The sequence below is a fragment of the Theropithecus gelada genome, chromosome 6, assembly GCF_003255815.1.
Source record: "Theropithecus gelada isolate Dixy chromosome 6, Tgel_1.0, whole genome shotgun sequence".
Lineage (NCBI taxonomy): Eukaryota > Metazoa > Chordata > Mammalia > Primates > Cercopithecidae > Theropithecus > Theropithecus gelada.
The window spans coordinates 177,384,726-177,396,976 of NC_037673.1; the positions used below are offsets into that span (position 1 = coordinate 177,384,726).

Sequence of the window (12,251 nt, forward strand, 5' to 3'; positions counted from 1 at the left end):
GTTTCCGTAGTGTAGTGGTTATCACGTTCGCCTAACACGCGAAAGGTCCCCGGTTCGAAACCGGGCGGAAACAGCACTTTCTGTTTTACACCTCACTACTTCAAGTTAATTACACAGACAACTAGCCTGGAACACCCCACCACTATCTCCACCTGGTTACGGAGAACAGGCCATCAAGGGTATTTATACCGTTGCCCTTCCTCAACGGTTGAGGCACCCCAGGTGGTACCTCAACTGTTGGCACCTGGGAAGAACTGAACCCACCTCACTTGCTGTGGACAGCAGCGCCGACAAACTTCGCACAAAGCCCGTCCACCGGACAGCTGCGCGCTGCCAAATGGAATCCAGATCCCGAGAAAGCGTGGGGCCCAAAGCGAGTTCCAACGTTTTGTAACCCATGGGAGGACAAAATGGAGAAATCACAAAAAGATGGTAGTGGTGGGATTCGAACCTATGCATCCGAAGACACTGCAGCCTTAACCTAGCGCCTTAGACCGCTCGGCCTTAGCTCTCTTTTTCGCGACGGTGTACTTCTCTTCTTTATGCAACATCGCTAGGGTCCCCGAGCCAACAAGGCATTGGGGCGAATCTGCAGGGCATGGCAGAACCAACGCCATCCAGCAGGATTCGCTGGGCCAGAGGACCCAGATGGGAAAACGTTCCACCAGCGCCCGGGCACAGAGGACTCGCGAAGCACAGGCCCCAGGATCTGCTTTGGGGGTCACTCAGAGAGTCACCCACATCGGCTGTCTTTGGGGAGCCAGCGTGAGTGATGGGGAAGCCTCCTACACTCTCACTTTAAAGAAAGATTTAAAAAAAAAAAAAAAAAAAACCAGGGCCGGCCGGGCGCCGTGGCTCACGCCTGTAATCTCAGCACTTTGGGAGGCTGAGGCGGGCGGATCACGAGGTCAGGAGATCGAGACCATCCTGGCTAACACGAGGAAACCCCGTCTCTACTAAAAATACAAAAACACTAGCCAGGTGAGGTGGCGGCGCCTGTAGTCCCAGATACTCAGGAGGCTGAGGCAGGAGAACGGCGGGAACCCGGGAGGCGGAGCTTCTAGTGAGCCGAGATCGCGCCACTGCACTCCAGCCTGGGCAACACAGGGAGAATCCGTCTCATAACAAAAAAAAAAAAAAAAAAGCAAAAGCAATCCAACGGAGAAAGGATCGCGTTTTCACCAAACAGTGCTGGAGCAGCCATAGGCCAAACTAATGAACCTTAGCAGAGCCTCGCAGCTGAGACAAAAATGAACCCAAAGGAGACGGTGGGCTTGACTGTCACATTTAAAACTATACAACTTCAAAAAGACATAGGAGAAAATCTAGACCTAGAGCTAGGTGAAGAGTTCTTTGACTTGACACCAGGAAAAAAAAAAAAAAAGTAAGTTGGACCTCACCACAAACCAACAGTTCTCTGTGAAGACTCTGTCAGGAGGATTAGATGTTTTTGAAGTCAAGCAAAAGATCTGAGTAATCACGGGTACTTTTGCAAAAACAATGCTCTTTATCCGACACCTGAAGGTCCTGGTGTCAGAGCTTAACATCTACTCGGGAACACATTTCACAGAAGAAAAAAAAAAAAAAAAAGGAATGGAATGGATGTATAGGGTTTTTCTGTTTTTTAAAATTCATAAAATCATTAATGCTCACAGTTTGTTGTCATTATTATTATTATTATTATTATTATTATTATTATTTTGAGATGGAGTGTCGCTCTGTCACCCAGGCGGATGGCAATGGCGCGATCTCGGCTCACTGCAGCCTTCGCCTCCAGGGTTCAAGCGGGTTATTGTAAAAATACAATAACTTTTGTATTTTTCATAGACACAGGGTTTCCCCATGCTGCCCAGGCTGGTCTCAAACTTCTAAACCCAAGTGATCCGCCGGCCTCGGCCTCCCAAAGTGCTGCGCTTACCGGTGTGAGCCACCGCATCTGGTCTTTCGTGTTTCCTTTCTAAGTCAGAGTGTAGAAGGCTTCCCCTGTTCTCATGTCCGCTCCGCAAAGGGGGTCGGCTGCAGCGACTTCCTAAGTGACCCTCCCAAAGCAGATTCTTAGGCCTGCGCTTCGCATATCTTCTCTGTGAGGGCGCTCGTGGAGCGAGTTCCCAGCCGGCGCCTCTGGCCCAGGAAATCCTGCTGGAAGGTGCGGCTGTTCCGCAATGCCCTGTGGATTCGCCCCAGTGCCCTGCTGCTCTAGGGATCCTGGGGACGCTGTACGCGGAAGGAAAATACACAAGCAGACCCGACGAAGAAGGTAGTGTGGCTGAGCCATTCTAAGGTCCTGGATCCAGGCCCCAGTCGCTTCGGAGACGTGGGTTCGAATCCCAGCTTGTTGAGACTGCGCCCCTTTTCCCAACGGGTTTCAAAAAAAAAAATCGTTGGAACTCACCGTCGCCCCACGCTTGCGCGGGATCAGAGATTCCATTTGGCAGCGCACAGCCCTCCAGTGGACGGGCTCTGCGCCAGGGTCGTCAGCCCTGGTGTCTACAGCAAGTGAGGTGGGTTCAGTCCTTCCCAGGTGGCGATGGTCAAGGCGGGAAGGCAACGGTGTAGACGTCCTTTCCTCCGCGCACCTCTGTAACCAGGTGGAGATAGCGGCAGGATGTTCTAGTACCCGATGTCATAAATTTGAAGTAATGAAGAAAAAAACGGAAAAAGCTGTTACTGTCCGGTTTCAAAACGGGAACCTTTTGCGTGTTAGGTGACATGGGACTTTATGATACTTGCTTCATTTTTGTGTATGCTTGAAATTTTCTATAATTAATAGTTTAAAAAGCTAACAGGCCAGGTTTTTGCCAACTACCATACCTAATCCTTTGCTATTAAATGGTCCGTTCAGTTTCTGGGGAGCTTTGGGGGCATACATGCGATGAATCTGCATTTCAATCAGGTAGGTCAATGTTTTCTTTGCCTGTGTGAATATGAAGAATTGCTTTAAGCCACGCCTGTAATCCCAGCTACTTGGAAGGTTGAGGTGGGAGGATCACTGGAGCCCAAGAGTTTGCAGTTGCAGTGAGCTATGATCATGTCACTGCACTCTAGCCTGGGCAACACAGAGACCCTGTCTCTAAAAATTAAAACTTTTTAACTTACACCTGGGCAGGGGGCTCACGCCTGTAATCCCAGCACTTTGGGAGGCCAAGGCGGGCAGATCACTTGAGCCCAGGCATCCGAGACCAGCCTGGGCAATATAGCGAGATCCCGGCTCTATAAATAAATAAAACATAAAATAAAAAGAATTAAATTTAAAAACTGTTTCGCACCTGCATTTGGAAAGACTGCATATGTGTTTGTGTAATGTATGAAAACTAAGCTGGCCTCTCCAAAACAGAAAGCCTTGAATCTGTCCTGACCACATTGTGCTCCATAGTCTGACCCTCCGACACCCTACAGGAGTATCTGCTGCTGTCATCGAGGTCAGCCCCCTTCCCTACCCAGGAAAACCAACGGCCACTGGAGGGCAGCAGAGAGCCACGATCCCAACCAGCCCGGACAGAAGCGGCTTTTTGTCTGTTTTTTTTTTTTTCTTTTTTTTTTTTAGACGGAGTCTCGCTCTGCCGCCCAGGCTGGAGTGCAGTGGCCGGATCTCAGCTCACTGCAAGCTCCGCCTCCCGGGTTCACGCCATTCTCCTGCCTCAGCCTCCCGAGTAGCTGGGACTACAGGCGCCCGCCACCTCGCCCGGCTAGTTTTTTTGTATTTTTTAGTAGAGACGGGGTTTCACCGTGTCAGCCAGGATGGTCTCGATCTCCTGACCTCGTGATCCGCCCGTCTCGGCCTCCCAAAGTGCTGGGATTACAGGCTTGAGCCACTGCGCCCGGCCTTGTCTGTTTTTCTTTAAGTAACCTGTGCCATCCCGTGGGTCTGAAATAGCCAGAGATGTGGCCGTACAGACGAATCCAGTGCCGGTGGAGGAGAGAGGGGAGCGGGGTGCATTGTACTCCAGCCTCCGACCTGCTGCCCTTGGCAAGGCTGCCAGCCTCTCTGTGCATGGGCGTCCTGATCTGTCACATGGGGATAATAACAGCATGGACCGCAGGGGCTGGTGACACTAAAGAGAGTGAGGTGCGTGGCGGCAGCGCAGGCCGGCCCAGGAGGACCGCGTGGGAGCTTCCACTGCGGAGAGGCTCAGCAGAGGCCCGGCTGAGGACGGCGTTGGGGACGTGCGGGGAAGCGGCTCGTCGAGGGTGCTAAGAAACACTTGTGGGCAGAGAGGATGGACCGCAATTGTGGGGACCTCAAAAACCACATCCAGGCGCCCGCCAGACGGCGCTGCGGGGCAGGGGCTGCAGCGGGGAAGTGCCGAAGGCCTGATGTCCCCGTGGGCGAGGCCCTCGCCTCCACCCACAGCCACACCCAGGTCCGAATTTCTGGGGTGCTGGGAGGTTGGACTGTCTCCCGAAGACCCACCGTGGTTACTGTCAGGTGTCCGCAGGACTGGGACTTGCATTAGAGGACCTGGGCAGACAGGTCTAGGCCTCCCTGGAGCAGGCGACCGTGCTCCGGGGTCCTCCGTCTCTGTGGTCCTGAGCTGGCACCCAAGGGTGACACCCCGCCCTCTAGACATGGCTGAGTGAAATGATAGCACCCTGGCCACGATAGCGCACGCTCGCAGCCCCACCAGCCTAGAACTGCAGGGAGCAGGGGGCGGCATCGCGGGTGGACCAAGGCTTTGGCCTATGGCAGGCCCTGAGCTCAGAAGGATGCAGGGCTTTTCCCAAACCCACACTAGGTGCAGGGCTGGGGAGGCCGCTCCAGACGGAGGAGAAAGGGGTGGGGACGGGTGAGGGAAGAGGGGAGCCGCCAGGCAGCAGGTTCTAAATGTGAGAGAGGCAGCGGGAGGCAGATGACCAAAAAGTGAGCACAAGTTGTGGCTTCTGGACCCAGCAAGTTTCCCCCTGGGACATCCCTAAGAAACTCCCAGGTGTAGGGGGACCAGGACATGCATCGTCAATGAGGGTGGGCAGCCATGTGGATGAGCCCAGAGATTCCAGTGGGGAAAAATGAGAGGAGGCCGAGAATGATGTCTAGAGGCGCCGGTACCCTCACAGACCCAGGTGCTGGAGCAAGCATAGCCCTGCTCACAGGGCAGACACAGGGAATTGGGGTGACTGAGTGTGCGCACAGCAGGGAACAGACAAATGAAATTAATGACATGGATAAGTTTAAAGACTAAAGAAGGGCCTGTGCAGGCAAATCCTGAGCAGAAATCAATGCAGGAGTTTGATTAGCCTCTGCCTGGAGGGGAAAACTGGTGTTTTAAACTCAGGGCCTAGAGTCCGATGATCAGGAGGAAAGAGGTTCCAGATAGGACACAGATAAGGAACCTCCTCACCCCACCCCACCCCTCAAGAGACTAGAGCAGAGTGGGAGGCCCACAGGCAGCACAGCCTTCAACTCTTGGTTTCCCCAGAAGACGCTGTGGGCATTTGACCAAGTGACCCCAGAGGCCCCCTCCAGGACACTGTGACAATTTATACCAATCTGCACTTTTGCTTCTTGAGCTCTCGTCTTTGCGGGACAGCTCAAATGATGACAATGGCTCTTCTGGCCAGCTTACCCAGACTCTGTCCTGAGAGGAGTAAGCAGGGCCCAGTCTACCCAGGGCCCTCCCTGTCTTCTGGAACACCCTACGAGTCCTTCTGAGACAGTGGCCAGCTTTGCCCCACACCAGAGCAGCTGAGCCAGTGGTGGAATGACTCTGATGACAGACAGCTGTGAGCTCCTGCTGTGGCCCAGGCCCAGGGCTCTAGGGGTCAAGGAGTCAGGAAGAAGAGCTGTGCCAGGGGGGATGCCGGCAGGGGGGCGTTTGGGGGTGGGTGCCCCATCTCAGTCACACGGGCCACCTTCTCCACCTATACTGAAGGACAGCCCAGAAAACCGGCTCTTTATCTTGGCTTCACTCACTCTGCTGAGGGGCGGGATATTCAGCAGAGATCTTAGAAACAGGACAAATCTCAGGGACAGAAAGCTGAGAGTTTAGAGCCAGCAGGGACCCTTGAGATCATCTCATTCACCCTCATCTTGTTGATGTGAAAACAGGCTGAGAGATGGGAGTGGCTGGCCTGTGGTCACAGAGCAGGTCCCCAAACTTGCCCTCGGCTTGGGTATGCATTGCCTCCAGAAACACACAACACTGGAAATGAATCCAGATGACTTTCCAAACGGGCAAAGGCAGCGCCAACCCGGTTTCTCCTCCTGGATGCTGAAACAACCAGCAAAAGAGGACCCAGAATATCACTTCCTTCCACCTCCAGCCTAAGGTGACACAGGAGGATCCCACTTTTTTTTTTTTTTTTTAGATGGAGTCTCACTGTGTTGCCCAGGCTGGAGTGCAGTGGTACGATCTCAATCTCTGCTCACTGCAAGCTCCACCTCCTGCCTCCTGGGTTCACGCCATTCTCCTGCCTCAGCCTCCCGAGTCGCTGGGACTACAGGTGCGCCCACCACGCCCGGCTAATTTTTCTGTATTTTCAGTAGAGACGAGGTCTCAATCTCTTGACCTCGTGATCAGCCCACCTCAGCCTCCGAAAGTTCTGGGATTACAAGCATGAGCCACTGCCCAGCCAGGAAGACGCCACTTTGGAAACTCCCCAGAGTCTCCCTTCGCAGTTTGGACGGTGCCTTGCTGCTCAGCTCAGACTGGAGGCCTGAAAGATCTTGCTAGGGCTCAATTATGTCCCACCTCTCCCCCCAGAATAATTCATATCTTAGAGATCTGAACCCTAGGACCTCAAAATAGGACTGTATTTGGACATACGGCCTTTAAAGAGGTGACTCCACTAAACTGAGGTCACTAGGGTACACCCCAAACTAATTTGGTGTCCTTTATAAGAAGAGGAAATTTGGACACAAAAAGACACCAGGGGTGCGTGTGCACAAAAACTATGTGTGGGACCAGGCACTGTGGCTCATGCCTGTAATTCCAGACTTTGGGAGGCCCAGGTGGGAGGATTGCTTGAGCCCAGGAGTTCAACACCAGCCTGGCCAATGTGGGGAAACCCTGTCTATGCTACAAATACAAAAATTAGCCAGGCCTAGTGACACACACCTGTAATCCCAGCTTCTTGGGAGGCAGAGGCATGAGAATCCTTCGACCCTGGAGACAAAGGTTGCAGTGAGGTGAGATTGCATCACTGCACTCCAGCCTGCGCGACAGCGGGAGACTCTGTCTCAAAAAACAAATAAACCGTGTGTGGAAACAGCCAGCAGCGTCTACCTGCAAACCAAAAAGAGAAACCTCAGAAGAGACAAGCCTGCCAGTGGCTTGACCTCGGACTCGCAGCCTCAGACCTGGGAGAAAATTAATCCGTATTGTTGAAGCCCCAGGCTGGGCTATTTTGTTCTGGCAGCCCTAAGAAACTCCTCCAGACGTCTTCACAGACGGCCCTGGCACTCCCAGGCCCATGCCCAGGGTGAAACCTCCAGGAAACCCAAGCCCAGCGCGACCTCCCAGTCACAGGTGAAGGGCTGCCTGGCTGGCTGCTGCCCACACAGGCTCACAGCTCACAGGGAGCCCGGTCTGAAGCCCCATCCGCTCAGAGGCGCCTTCTCCAGAAAGCCCGAGGGAAGATGCCACCACCGCAACTCTTCACACCGCTGTCCCTCTCTGAGCTCCAGCCTCACCCCATCCGGCACACAGTGTAACGTACAGGTGGGTTTGGGAAAACAGTGAACTCCCAGGCTCTCTTCCGTGCTCAGACCAACTCTGAGAGGAGACGGCCCTCTCCAACAGCTGGCGCATCCAGGGAGGCGGCGCCTGGAACGGGGCGAGGGCTGCCGCGGGGACAGTACCACCCCCACCCGTGGCCCTGGAGAGGTCCAGCAGACAGGGGCAGATCCCGCTCAGCGGGAGGGACTGTGGCGCTGCTCTACTCCCAGGCGCCGTTGCGGGAAGGTGCAGGGGACCCCTGGCTTCGGGTCAGCCGCAGAGGCTCCAGGTTCTCTCCCAGGGCGAGCTGCGAGCGAGCTGGGCCGGCGTCGGCCTGGGGGTCTCCCGCGATCGGACTCGCAGGCTCGGGATGTTCCTGGGCGCGACCAGAGGACGCGGTGCCGTTCCAAGGGTTGTCCCCGCTCCGCTGCAGCCCGGAGGCGATTCCTTGAACCGCTGTTAGACACTTTCCGGTTGCCAAGCCCTGGAAGAAAGCGCGGACACCGGGAAGTCGCGGAGATGCCGCTGCTCCCAAGGCGGGAGCGGAGGACGACAAACGGGTGTAGCGCGATCTGCGCTGGCTCCTGAGAGTGGCTGAGACGGAGCTGAGCGCGGGCTTTTCCTGAACACAAACCAGAAGCTGAGGCTGCGGCAAACGGGCCCACTATCCAGGCTTGTCTCCTTCCTGCCGCTGCTGGGGGTACGCACGGTCCTCGCCCAGCCTCCTGCTCGGCCCCTGCAGCCCCCGCACCCGCCTTTCCCTTGCAGCTCCGTGCGCCCTCGCGCCGCCTCTTCCACATCTTCCTGGGCGGAGGCCCCTCTCCATCGCGCAGTGCCGTCCACCGTTGTCCGCCTGTGCCGCCTCGGTCTTCCCTTGTTCCTCACCCCCACCCTTCCCCTCTGGGGAGCAGGATCCTTCCGTTTTGTTTCCTTCGTGCTGTGTCCCCGGGCCTGGAACTGAGCTGCCTTGGCACAGCTGTAAATTCAGTGAGTGCTTCTTCAGTCTTACCTAGTGCTAGTGCGTGTGTTAATTGCTCTAACCGTCGTCATCCACCTGTAAGAAAGGCGCTGCTCTCACCGCATTCTACAGACGAGGAACTGCCACCTCCAGGGGTTGTGTAACTCGCACCCTGACAGCCAGCGCAGGAGTTCACCCCCCCCCCCCCCCCGAAACACACACACACAGGCGGCCCCTGCAGAGGGCCAGCACATTCAACACCACGACCCTCCTGCAGCCCCGAGCGCTCGTCAACAGAAGCTTTTGTCTTCTAGATTTAAAAAGACAGCTGTGGAAAATAAAAACCAGTGCCCCCATCTCCTCAAGGACCAGTACTTTGCACATCACACCCAAAACACAGCAGCACACATTAGCGCCTCCTGTAGACGCACAGTATTGGGTGGGCGTCCCCGTGTTGACCATAAACTGGATCCTATGACGGATGCTCGTTTCGTTTCTGTGACATGCATTTTTAGTTTTTTAAACCATCCATTGGCAAGGTCTCTATTCCGACGGTTTTGGATTGGATGACTTCCGTCACGCCCCTCCCGGATTCAGTCTCGCGGTGGTGGGTCACTTCCTTCATTTACTTGGCATCTCCGTAAATTTACTCACATCTTGATTATTTATACAACGACTTTACCTTGATTACAAGCAACACTAGCAAGACCTTCAAGTTTCAAGGTGCAAGTTACCTGCCCTCCAAGGCTGCGGTAAAGCATTATGTAAACATTAATTACACTCTGGGTCACAGGAATCATTTTGCACAATGCAACTGTCACCTGAGCTGATCCCAGGGAAACACTAACTGCCTGTTGCTGTGTTTGGGGGCTTGTTTTTATGGTTTAGCATTCTATAACAGCTTTATTGGGGTACAATTCAATACAATAAAGTCCACTCATTGTAAATATACAGTTCAATGATTTTTAGTCACTGCATAGGATTCTGCAACCATCACCACAATCCACTTTTAAAACAGTTCCGGCCGGGCGCGGTGGCTCAAGCCTGTAATCCCAGCACTTTGGGAGGCCGAGACGGGCGGATCACGAGGTCAGGAGATCGACACCATCCTGGCCGACACGGTGAAACCCCGTCTCTACTAAAAAATACAGAAAACTAGCCGGGCGAGGTGGCGGGCGCCTGTAGTCCCAGCTACTTGGGAGGCTGAGGCAGGAGAATGGCGTGAACCCGGGAGGCGGAGCTTGCAGTGAGCTGAGATCCGGCCACTGCACTCCAGCCTGGGCGGCAAAGCGAGACTCCGTCTCAAAAAAAAAAAAAAAAAAGAAACAGTTCCGTTACCACAAAGATTTCCAACGTGCCCATCTGCAGCCAATCCTGGCTCTCAGCCTCAGCGGTACACAAGAAGTGACCTGCTTTTCCTCTGTTTTCATCTGCCTTTTCTGGAAATATCATATAAATAAACGGTATTAGTGGAATTGCTAGTTTCAAGTTTCACTTTGCTATGCCAAAAATTTAAACATAGGGTTACCATACAATCCATCAATTCCACTCCTAGGTATATATAAAAGAGAGTTTCATATATACCTTTTTGTTCACGTAAAAATATGTATACAAAATATATATGGTATCATTTTTCATTATAGCGAAAAAGTGGAAACAAAGGCTAGGCAAGGTGTCCCATGCCTGTAATCCTAACACTTTGGGAGGCCAAGGTAGGTGGACTGCTTGAGGCCAAGAGTTCCAGACCAGCCTGGGCAAAATAGGGACTACGTCTCTATAAAAAATACAAAAATTAGCCAGGTGTGGTAGTGTACACCTATGGTCCCAGCTACTTGTGAGGCTGAGGTGGAAGGATCACTTGAACCAAGGAGGTGGAGATTGTAGTGAGCTATGATGGCTCCTCTGTACTCCAGCCTGGGTGACAAGAGTGAGAATCTGTCTCAAAAAAAAAAAAAAAAAAAATTGAAACAACATAAATGTTCATTCATTGATAAATGGATAAACAAAACATGGCATATTCATCTAATGCAAACATTTATTAATTTACTTATTTGTTTATTTATTTGGAGACAGGGATTCACTCTGTCATCCAGGTAGCAGTGCCCTGCTGTGATTACAGCTCACTGCAGCCTTGGACTCCTGGGCCCAAACAATCCTCCTGCCTCAGCCTCCCAACTAGGTGGGACTACAAGCACGCACTACTATGCCCAGTTACTTTTTTTTTTTTTTTTTTGGTAGAGACGTGGTCTTGCTATGTTGCACAGACTGGTTTCCAACTCCTGGCCTCAAACAATCCTCCTACCTCAGCCTACCAAAACACTAGAATTACAGGGGTGAGCCACCATGCCTGGCCTATTTGAAATTTTTAATTGAAAAGCAAAAAATGAACAAAAAGAATTTGGGCCCACATATACTCAGTTATTTAATTTTCACCAAAGGCACCAAAGCAATTCAATGTGGAAATAGTGTCTTTGCAACAATGGGTTCAGGAACAACTGGATATCCATAGGGGAAAGAAATTAACCTTAATCCCAAACTCACACCATAACAAAAAAATTATATGAAATAGAATTTACACTTAAACATACAAGCTGAAATTTAGAAGTTTCCAGATTAAAAAAACATATGAGAGTCTTTTTTTTTTTTTTTTTTTCTTGGAACAGGATCTTGCTCTGTTACCCAGGCTGGAGTGCAGCAGTGAGATCTCTGCTCACTGCAGCCTCCATCTCACAGGCTCAAGCAATACTCTCACCTCAGCCTCCCAAGTACCTACAGAAACTACAAGTGAACGCCATCACTCCCAGCTAATTTTTGGATGTTCTGGAGAGATGATGTCCCAATGTTGCCCAGACTGGTCTCAACTCATGAGCTCAAATAATTCACACACCTCACCCTCCCAGAGTTCTGGGATTACAGGTGTTGAGCCACCATGCCATGCCAGTTCTTTGTTTTTTGTTTCTTGGGGTTTTCTGTTTGTTTGTGTGTTTTTTTCTTTGTTTGTTTTTAATGGACAAGATATTTAAAGAGATACTTCACACAGTAAGATAAACACATGGGCCATAAACCCATGAAAAAGTGCCCATCTTTTCTTATCAGCTAAATGCAAACTTAAACCATAAGGAATACTACATACCCACAAATGGCTAGAAGTAAAAAAAAAAAAAAAAAAAAAAAATCAATGAAAAGTGCCAAATGTTGCCAAGGGGGTAGCCTTCATAACGCTTGCTTACTGTTGGTGGGAGGAAAGTAATCTAAATGTCCAACAGCAGTGGCTGCTAGGAAAATCTAGAGTTCTACCAAACAATAGAACAATAAAAATGGTGTTTTAGGCTACTTCCTCTTTCATTCCACTCCAATTTCTCTGGACCCACAAGCTTCAGCTGTGCTCACAAATGCGTGGCCTCATATTCCCCAAGCATCTTCTTGTGAATGTCTCTTCTCTTTGAAAATGGTGGGTGCCAGCGCGCCTCTGCTGTTCAATCCCCATACCCACTGTCGCCGCGACATCCTCTCTCAGGACTCCCGTGCCCACTTATGCCACCACATTGCACATGAAAACTTCCTTTTCTCGTTTCTTTTCTCTCTTTCGAGATAAGGTCTTGCTCTGTCGCCCAGGCTGGAGTGCAGTGCTGCAATCATAG

At 51.9% G+C, this 12,251-nt stretch overlaps 1 non-coding gene across 1 annotated transcript; it reads left to right on the plus strand.

Moving 5' to 3' along the window:
- On the plus strand, positions 1-73 carry TRNAV-AAC. The gene has a single exon. It is a non-coding gene; the product is annotated as a tRNA-Val (tRNA).
- The last annotated feature ends 12,178 nt before the right edge of the window (positions 74-12,251 follow it).